General features: G+C 38.8%; 1 protein-coding gene across 1 annotated transcript in view; it reads right to left on the reverse strand.

Annotated features, from left to right (window-relative positions):
* adamts10 (ADAM metallopeptidase with thrombospondin type 1 motif, 10) overlaps positions 1-4,766 on the reverse strand; it is a 39,147-nt gene extending 34,381 nt beyond the window's left edge. Inside the window, exon 1 of the mRNA XM_088312365.1 lies at positions 4,625-4,766. The gene's annotated coding sequence lies outside the window, so the exon portion shown is untranslated. The remainder of the gene's footprint in view (positions 1-4,624) is intronic.
* Between the last annotated feature and the right edge of the window lie 5,434 nt (positions 4,767-10,200).

The following is a 10,200-nucleotide window of genomic DNA, read 5'->3' on the forward strand; positions in this document are numbered from 1 at the left end:
CTGTCATGTTTGTAAATGATACCGCCGTAAATATTGCACTGAAGCTTGATTTGAAGAAAATGGTGAATTGAATGGAAATCGCAATATCTGTCAGAAAAAAATTGCAATTCTATCTTTTACTAAAATATTTTAGCCATATCACATACATTGTATTACAATCAAATTTACATAATTACAAGGTTAATGTGGAAAAAAAGCCTATTTCCACACCCTGTTCCTGTGATAATAACAAACAGTTCACATTTGATGATCGATGGTGCTATCTGAGTGATATGTTACCCCATTGATTATGTAACCCATGGTGGCTTTGAATATATGGCAAAGAGTTAAAGATGGAAAGCAGTGATGCATATATAAATGTCACAGCGGCGATTATAATGATGTATAGCTTTGGGATCTTTCAATTGCAGGATATGAATGGCCACAAAGTTGCACATTTAAACGTCATTGAGCATGATGCCAGAGACATAAGTTGTAGCAGGTTTTCAATGTGAAGCGTTACCATCGTCTGCAGTTGCTTTTGTCAACTGCATACCATTACCCAAAAATGCAAAGGCCGTTTTGCAGTGTGGCAAGGGGGGGCAGCTGCTATCCTTGTCAAATGCCTTGACCACCCCCCCCAGTTGAGTTGGCAATGAGTCGATCAATACTAAAATTAAAATGTTCTTATGAATGTTCCTTACATTGTCTCCATAGTATGTAAAACAAACATTTCCTATGGGCTGATATTCGTGCCACTAGAAACTGAATCTGAATATTAGCGATTTGAATTTTAATTGCTTAATCTGAATATTTGAATTGAAAACTGAATTATTCAATTGAAAACTGAATTATAGAATTACATAAATTGTAGATGGAAAAATTCTGATTGAAATTAAACAATAAATATACAATTTATTCAATAATTCAGTTTTCAATTCAAATATTCAAGTTAAGCAATTCACATTCAAATCAATAAGTTCCAGTATCTAGTGCACAAATATCTGCCCATAATTTCCATAGAAAATTTTAAGGCCACAATATTGCCCAAGTTGCACCATAATTTCTAAACATGTCAGAAATGTTGCTACAAGCTGCAAGATCTGATTCGTTGACTTATTGCAACTACTATTAGAACTATTAAAACCACCCGTGTAAAACATCTGTGTCATAATAAAAAAGAAATTACATAAACAGCACTATCAAAATCACGCTGCATTTTCAATTAAGCACACTTATTCTGCTAAAGCTCCCTTCCAGATTAAAAGCACCGAGACTTTGTCTATATATATAGTCATAACTGTGCCGTGTTATGTCAGGTAAGGTTTCAAATGATCTGCTCCACTCTAGGACTTGTTGTGATGGCCTTTGTTTTTTGTTTTGATTTTTTAAACAACCAACCACATCCCAAAATATGCAGAAATCCACGAAATTGTGAGATAATTGTACTTGGATACCATTCGGTTTATCTTGGTGTTTCTATGACGATGTAAATGTATCACATGCGGCCGTGACTCGAAAGTGAAAGAGGATATTTGTCAGAGGTCAAAGCTGGACAAAGAAAACATGCGACACTCTTTCGCCTTCATTCTTCGAAACTACTCTCATTTCCACGCTGCTTTCGACGACTATGAAAGCAATTCAAAATAAATAATTGCTGTATTGCTCTCATCTTCCGCCTGTTTCAAGAAAAAGGGAAAGCAAGTCAGATAAGAACCAGGATCAGGAATTTCATTTTGATAGGCACCCCTTTTCTTTGACTGGACTCTCATTTTTCCGATTCGACATTGCAGTGTCAGCGAAACTCCTACACTTCTCACTCCTCGAAAAGTCTGCCGCTCCCTCCCTTTCCTCCTTCCCTCAAAGCCGTCTGGGGAAGAGAAGAGCAAACGGAGACGCCACACGGGCCCAGATGGCTGGCAGCACACCAACTGCAGCCAAAGGTAATCGGAAGCAGATGGGAAACCTTTTGGTGACGAGAGCAGGGGAGCAAGTTTCCTTGTGAAAAAAGGGGGGGGGGGATCACAGCAAAGCCCTGGGGAATGGAAGGAAGACAGCAGAGTGCAAGCTGCTCAGGGCAGCTGAGAGAGTCATTCTTCAGTGTTAATTGGCTGAATACAGAACGATGGAATGGCAGCGTGGACGTTATTGTCTTATGGTCATTTTAAGCAGCACTTGGATGTTTGGGTAAAAAAAGAGCTTAAAACACTGAGTGCTCTTTGTACTGTTACTGCTTCCATTCTGCACTTTGTGGAAGAAGTGAAAGTCTCTCTCTTCCCCTCCCTCAGGCTTTCTCACAGTCATTTCCTGCACAAACCCAAGTCCACTACGTTTCATTAGCTCTGCTCTCGATTTATGGAGGGGCTTATTAAACTTCCAGCTTGATATCAAATGCTTTTCATTACCTCAACTCACATCTTTTTTTTAGACCTAGAGGGGGAAACTAGACCTCCCCAATGCAGTTGCCTTTCAAGTTGAGCTTTTTAAAACGATTTGTGGACACACAACATGCATGCACTTATTGCACTATTTGACAAGTCGTTCCCTCAGTGAGAGATAAAGTCCTAAAGAGACGTCTTGCATATGTGAGGCAAAAGAAACATGTTGATCACAAGGTAAAGCGAGTGCATGGACCATGCTTGGAGGAAGACGAAGCTTAGAATAGACTGGAGCAAGACGGGAGAAATTCAACCAAGTTGCAGACAGGCCACACAGTTTTCGGAGCAATCACAATTTGCAAAAGAAAAAAAAAAGGGGGAAAGAAGAAGGAGAGAAGAAAGGGGTCGTTGTTTTAACGAGAGGGAGAAAAGTTGGACCACTCAGGATAATTGGGTGGGAATTTAAGGCTGGGCCAAATTCGCCCGCGCAGAGGCCATTTGACAAATCTTTTTTAGGAAGCCGGTGCAGCACTAAGTGGAAGATGGGCTGGAAGGTGAATTTATAGTTTATGAAAAAAAATTAAGGTAACTATGGTGTCTTTGTCTTGCCAGATAGTGTGCAGCTCTCCTAAAACTGGCTCACTAATCTGAACCATATGACTGAGCCAGAGTAAAGTTTGTGTGGCGCAAACAGATGCTAAGTGTCTCTCAGTCTCACTTCAACTCAAGCACCCACTCACCTCTCTCTCTCTCTCTCTCTCTCTCTCTCTCTCTCTCTCTCTCTCTCTCTCTCAGGCACAGTCTGCACTTTGATCAGAGAGTAGCCCATGAATCTGCTTCAGGTTCAGTTTATTATTGCATTAAACCGGCAGTGCGGCTTCCCTTCTTCTAATAAGACCTTGAGGCTGTCGGATCAAATGGCCCATAAGAATGTCACAAGTCAGATGCAGCGTTTCATTCAGACTGCTTCAGCAACAATTATTCCCTCATAGCCATCTGGAAAAGGAACAGACAGATATTCTAGGAGATCTCCACATGAAACCCTTGAACAGGTGATGGGAGTAATGCAGAGCAGAGGGGGCTCTATCTCAGACTAAACTCTCACTCTGTCTAGTATAAAGACAGGCAGGCATTCCTCTCTCCATTTCCCCAAATAAACAAGAGTGCAGATGAAAAGTGGGAACATAAACAGGCCCGAGAACCTCCAACATGAACCCCTCACTCTGAAAATGTGCCTCGTAAATCTGAAACAATATTTAGTGAGAGAGAGAGAGAGAGTGCTGACTCGACATTGACTGAGTCAGGCCACGACTTTGCACACACAGCAGAAGCTCATATTCGCCATCAAATGTTATTCAAATCATCAACACAAATCTTTTTTTAATACTTCCATCTAAGTTGTGTCTACAAAGTACCAACAGTGTTGAAAGACAGAATCGACTTAACTAGACCACAGTTGTGGGCAATGCAAAACCTGGAAAGTGCTTGTCAGTGTCCTCTGGTGGAGAGCACTAGCATGTCTGCGATGAAAATTTGTGTGTCCAACATTCAATAAAAAAAGTCTATCTATTTTCTCTAACGGTTACTCTCATTGGGGTCAAGGGTGTGAGCAGCTGACTTTGCGTGAGAGGCAGGGTACAATATATAAATATAAATGCACGGATTTGAAACAGCATCATCAGAAATGTAAGGGAGATGAAAGATTTGCCGACTGTACCAAATCATCTGATCAAACCCAATATTTGCATTACACAAAATGTGCAAATTTTGCATCCGCATAATTGTCATATAGCATGAAGATAAGGATACACATCATTTAAGACACACAAAAAGACTTAATAATACATTTATACACCAACATCAACTATTACTAATCAAACAATCCATCATAATCATTCAGCTCCAAGTTCCTCCCTGACCTGGTTGCCCCTTCACAGGTATATCTAATGTCAGCTGTTGGTCACCTCTGCTGCCATCCCACCTATCTCCCGCGCACACGAGCGCGCGCATGCACACGCACAGTGATTGCGTGCCGTGCGGCAACGAGGAGAGACCAACTGATACCTTTTCAGAAAAAGACACGAATTGAATTAATAATAGCCACAGCGCTAAATGACATTTTAACGTATCATAGCTATATGAATATTAAAAATACTGTGTAGGCAACCCAAAAATATCAGCCGAATGAGCCTCTAAACTTGGGCCATTTGACCAGGTTTTGAATCTCGCATTGCATCAGGAAGAGTACCTGAGCTTGCCGACCTTACCTCTCCGTGTCCTCGGCACAAGTTTCCGCTGTGCCTGCTGTCTTTGCAGTCTCAGATCGGAGGAGGTGCCGGCGGCGGACTGAGCTGAGCTGAGGGGACTTGACTCCTTTCAGCCCGGGACCATTGAGGCTCTTCGGGTTAGCTACAACGTTACATCTAAACTTCCGGTTAAAATTACAAAATAAAACGGATTTAGGTCATGTGAATGCAATCTATTTGATGTATGTACTTGAACAACACCGTATTCGACGTGAGGTTTTCATTCCACACAGCACCCATTTTTATTTTTCTGCTGATCATACCGTCCAATCAGTATTTTAAATAAAAGTCCACAAGGCTTTTTTCATACTAAAATAATGTAATATTATTGATCAATAATTAATATTAATGATAATCATAATAATAATAATAATCCTCCTACCTTTGTCCGGGAAAAATATGTGAAAAGTTTCTTGCTCAAATTTTTATGCGTTATAGCTTACAGTGAAACTTTCCCTTTTTTGCTGTTGAATTATTTATATATTATGTTATACTGTATGTATTCCTGTTCTTCGGGTTACAGCTCCAGCTGTTGAGAAATGCGCCATATAAATAAAGTTACATTATATTTATGAGGTTACACTGTCATCTTTTGAAAATGTAAAGCAGAGATTCATTGATATGAAGTTTTGCCTGCTGATATTTATCTGTTTTTTACTTTGTTAAATCATCGATGATAATTATTGTAGTCTCTTAATATCATTAATTATTATTAATTATTAATTACAAAACACTGCCAGTCGGATGAATCCAAGCATCTTCAAAATAATATTTTCTTAGGAAACCAAAAAAAAAAAAAACAGCATGATTATTGCACCATTAAGGCTGGCGCAAATAACACTTTAACTTTTTATTTTGGAAAGTACAATGTTCCGTTTCGGTCTCGTGTTGAAGTGGCTTGATTAAAATAAATAAAATAGACTGTCTGCTCACTCTAGACGCCAGACCAGCAGCTGTCATCAGTGAATGACATAATGGTCATTCTCAAACTAAACGTGTAAAGGCCAGGCGGAAAAAGAAAGAATAATCTTTTAATGTATTTGAATGCCAAGAAGACTCTGGCATAGTCTTTTATATTAGCATGAACATGTATTCAAATCTGCATCATTATTTTCATTCTTCAAGATGACAAACCGATTCACATAAAAATGTTGCCGCATCAAACATGTATATTTCCAAAATGCGTATTACTGTTCTTCATTTAAACATGAGCATGTCCCATTAAGAAATGCAGTAATGGTTTTCTGAGGCAATATATCCATTACACAATCATCCATCCATCCATCCATCCATTATCTGTACCACTTGTCCTCACTAGGGTCGCGGGGGTGCTGGAGCCTATCCCAGCTATCTTCGGGCAGTAGGCTGGGGACACCCTGAACTGGTTGCCAGCCAACCGCAAGGCACACATAGACGAACAACCATCCGCGCTCACACTCATACCTCGGGGCAATTTAGAGTGTTCAATCGACCTGCCATGCATGTTTTTGGAATGTGGGAGGAAACCGGAGTACCCGGAGGAAACCCACGCAGGCACGGGGAGAACATGCAAACTCCACACAGGAAGGCCGGAGCCGGGATCGAAACCCACAACCTCCGTATTGTGAGGCCATCGTGCTAACCTGTCGGGCCACCGTGCCGCCCCCATTACACAATCATGTCGGATTTAAATACAATGCTGCCTTTGGGATCTTAGGTCACAGCTATTCAATGTTGCTTTTTGGCTCGCATGCAGAGATTTCTTCAGGTTCTCTGAATCTTTTGATGATATTATGGACAGTAGATGATGAAATCATCAAATCCCTTGCAACTCCTTGTTGGGAAACGTTTTTCTTAAAGTGCTGGACTATTTGCTCAGGTAGTTGATCACAAAGTGGTGACCCTCCCCCTTCCTTGCTTGTGAACGACAGCGCCTTTCCGGGATGCTCCTTTTATATGAGACTTGACTCACCTGTTTCCAATTAGCCTGTTCACCTGTGGAAGGTTCCAAACTGGTGCTTGTTTGAACATTCCACAATTTTCCCAGTCTTTTCTTGCCTAGTCTCAGGTTTTTGGAAATGAGAATTACATCAATAAATTTCAAAATGAGAGAACATTTGCCAAAATAAAAGATAGACAAGACTGATCATCAATTTGAACATGAAATATCTTTAGATTTACTGTATTTGTAGAGTCATCTGTTGGATAGAGGTTGAGCGGGATTTACCATTCAGTTTTTTTTTAAATTCATTTCACATAACATTCCAACTTCTTTGGAATTAAGTTTGTAAAAAGTATTTCCGATGTGTTTATAGCCTAAACAGTTTGACTAGCAGGCATGTTGAGATGCATTTTTCACATCTGTGAAGCACATCGAGTTTCCTCTTTAGAGAAACTTCGGGCTCTATTTTCAAGACTGGCGCAAGTTTGGCGAGACGCGTCGCAAATCTGTGTGGATGTGGGTTAGGCCAGATTTTTGGTAATTTCACAGAAGCTGGTCTATTTTTAAGAACAATGGTAGGTTTGCGCCGTTGTGGGCGTGAACACTGTTGTCTTCATTCACCGTCAAAGCGCCTCCCTCAAATGTGGCACACTGACAGTCTCCCAGGGAGACATTTGTGTTCAAAAAAAGACAAGCACTACAGAAAAGGGATGGCTGTAGTAATAAGTCATTTGAGGGCCATCACATAAATTGGTTATGTCATCCAAGCATGGGGCCGTTGCAGTCAAAACAAGAGATGCGGTTTGTTGATGTCATTCAAGGGCATAAGCTCATGGGAGTCTCACAGAATTTCAGATGATGCAACAGAATGATAGACTTTAATATAATTTCCAAGGTTTCATCAGGCGAGTACACACCCTGCAAAAAGCAAGCTGAAGTTTGAAGTTCATGTGTTGTGCGTCACTATAACCAACAAACTGACAGGAGGAGAGTAGTCCCTCTTATATGTCACTGAACTGGAAGTGTAGAATACCCTCAAATGTCTGCTAGAAAGCTGAAGACCTTCACCTTTGAACCTGGCAACATCCCAAAACATACATTTGAAACAAACAGAAGAATTCCTTCACCACAAGAAGGTACAAGCCATTCAATTCTGATATATTTGTAGTGCTTAAAATGAGCTGTGCTGTCAAGTCGAGATGTTCTCCTTGCTACCCAATAAGACTGAATGATGTCATGAAAACAAAAGAAATTATGCATTTTGGGGCGTGCACACTGGTGCAACCAAGTCAATGTACAGTGTCACCCCCATGACAGATTTATTATTAATTTAATTTTACACAGTACATGATTAACATTGTCTTTGAGTGGTGGGGGGAGCCTTTTCTCCTGTTAGTTGTTTAAATGACATAAAATGTGGTAATTAAAAATCAAATACCATATGTGATGCTTGTAGTAAGCTTAAAAGTCGGGCAAATCCTTTGCCACTCGCCCACCCCTTCATCACATTGACTTGATGAATGCAGCAAGTTCAAATCCAGCAGCTAGACCATAAATTATTCCTTTTCAAACAGGAAAGCAGTCAAAGATGACAGTGTGTAACCCTTCTGAAGTGTACGTGAACTGTATTGTAGATGAACACCACTCATTTAGTATTTTTACCATAACAAGGAATAATACTATTGATATTTTGAAATCATTTAAAAAACTGTGACTCGTAGAGGGATGAGTTCTGTATGTTATAAATCGGTCATCTAATATGTGTTATTTATTGAACTCGTCCCCTTGTTTGTTTTGCAGTTCCGTTATGTTAAGACTTTTTTTTTTGTTGAATATTTACATTATTTAGGACCCTGAAATGCTGCCAGAGATTTTTCACTTAATATTTAACATGATGTCCCATTAGATTCGTTAAATAAAAACTAAGTGTATTTTTGACAATTTTTTAACCTTAAACATATATTTAAGTTAAAGGTTGGATGGATGCTTTTGTTTTGGTTTTCATTTTGATTAAGCTGCTCTGCAACAACAAGAAATAAAATAGAAATAAATAACAGAATAAAACAGTAGAGAAGATATTGGGTGGAATATCAGTTGTAAAGTAAATATTTTTGCTGATTAGCCAACCAGTTTAGTCAATCACAACCACTCGAATCACGTTGGCTTGACACCACTCTCTTGTAATTTAGTAAGATAAGAGATCAGTAGTTTCACTTCGCTGCCATCAATAAACTTCACAGTTCACATATTTTATTAAAAGTACACAAATAAAAAATGTTCCATTTAAAATATATATTAGAATAAATTCAATATATATTTTTATCTAATTCCTGACCCATGCAACATATAACCGTATACCTTCACTATTACTGTCAGTATTTAAATTTTTTAATTTGCTTTTCCCGTTGCGAGTTGCTGGTCGCTGATGCTTATCCCATATGACATTGAGCAAAACTCAGAATATACACTACATATATATTAGTGTTTCGAGGCCATACAACCTTCCAGTTCCCAAGACATGTAATATCCATTAATTTTCATTACGAGAATACAGTATACCGCTTGTCCTTATTGTCGTCACAACCTATCCCATTTAAGTGCGTTGGGCTACTGCCACCAAGTGGTACAATGTTGTAACATCAAGTTTTCTCAGACACCTCACTTTCTGTTCTTTGTGACGTTTGCAAGTCTACTCTCCATTAAAAAAACACACCAATTTTACACATGTAATTACTTTTGAATTGCTCTAATTCCAAATATGTTGAGAGAAATTTATAGAGCAACAAAAACAAATAAATATGATGTTTATTTTTAAATATTTCTCAGTATTTTCCATCTTACGGCTGTTTCTTATATGCATGGTTGTGGAATGCTGGAGAAAGCTTGAGCACCCACAATTGAAATCCAAAGCACAACAAATGTGATGGAAACATTCTAACCACACGTGCACCATGCTGCAGTCAGACAGACAGACAGACAGACTGATAGGTAGATAGATAACTTCATCTGGTGAGGGAATTTGGTAGCTTCATAAAGTTTTTCAAACTGTTCCACATTGTTTTCAAACTGTTACACTTAGTTTGTTAATTAGTAAAAGGTGCGTGCGCTGCGTCTAGGAAGCGACGGTCTTGCCTATCGTATCGGAAACGCCAAAAATATATATATTAAACTTTCTCCCTTTTATGGAAACTTTTGGTATACCCTGTATAGTGGAAGCTCCAATGATGATGATGCTGTTTGACCTCCAATTTAAAAAAAAAAAAATCCAATTCAAAAATACTACAAATTAAAATAATCTGTGACAATCTTCGTCAAACCTTTTATTTACTGTGCATATATTTTTTGTAATATTTTAAAGTTCTTGTGCAATTGGAAATTTAAATTGATGTTGTGACCCACATGTTTTTTTCGCACTGTTTTTTTTTTTAATAACAGCAGCCAATCCAGACACAAAACTTTGTTTTATTTATTATAACCGTTTTTTAAACATTTGTTTTTTAATTGAGATTCAAACCTGAAAATGCAGTACCCTACTATTGTAAATGTAAAGTGGATAGAAAATGTCAAACACCACGTTCAAATGCCAGGATTTTCTGATATAAAAATATGAGGCCAA

The sequence above is a fragment of the Idiotropiscis lumnitzeri genome, chromosome 13, assembly GCF_059441095.1.
Source record: "Idiotropiscis lumnitzeri isolate Australia: NSW breed Sydney's pygmy pipehorse chromosome 13, RoL_Ilum_1.0, whole genome shotgun sequence".
Taxonomy (NCBI): Eukaryota; Metazoa; Chordata; class Actinopteri; order Syngnathiformes; family Syngnathidae; genus Idiotropiscis; species Idiotropiscis lumnitzeri.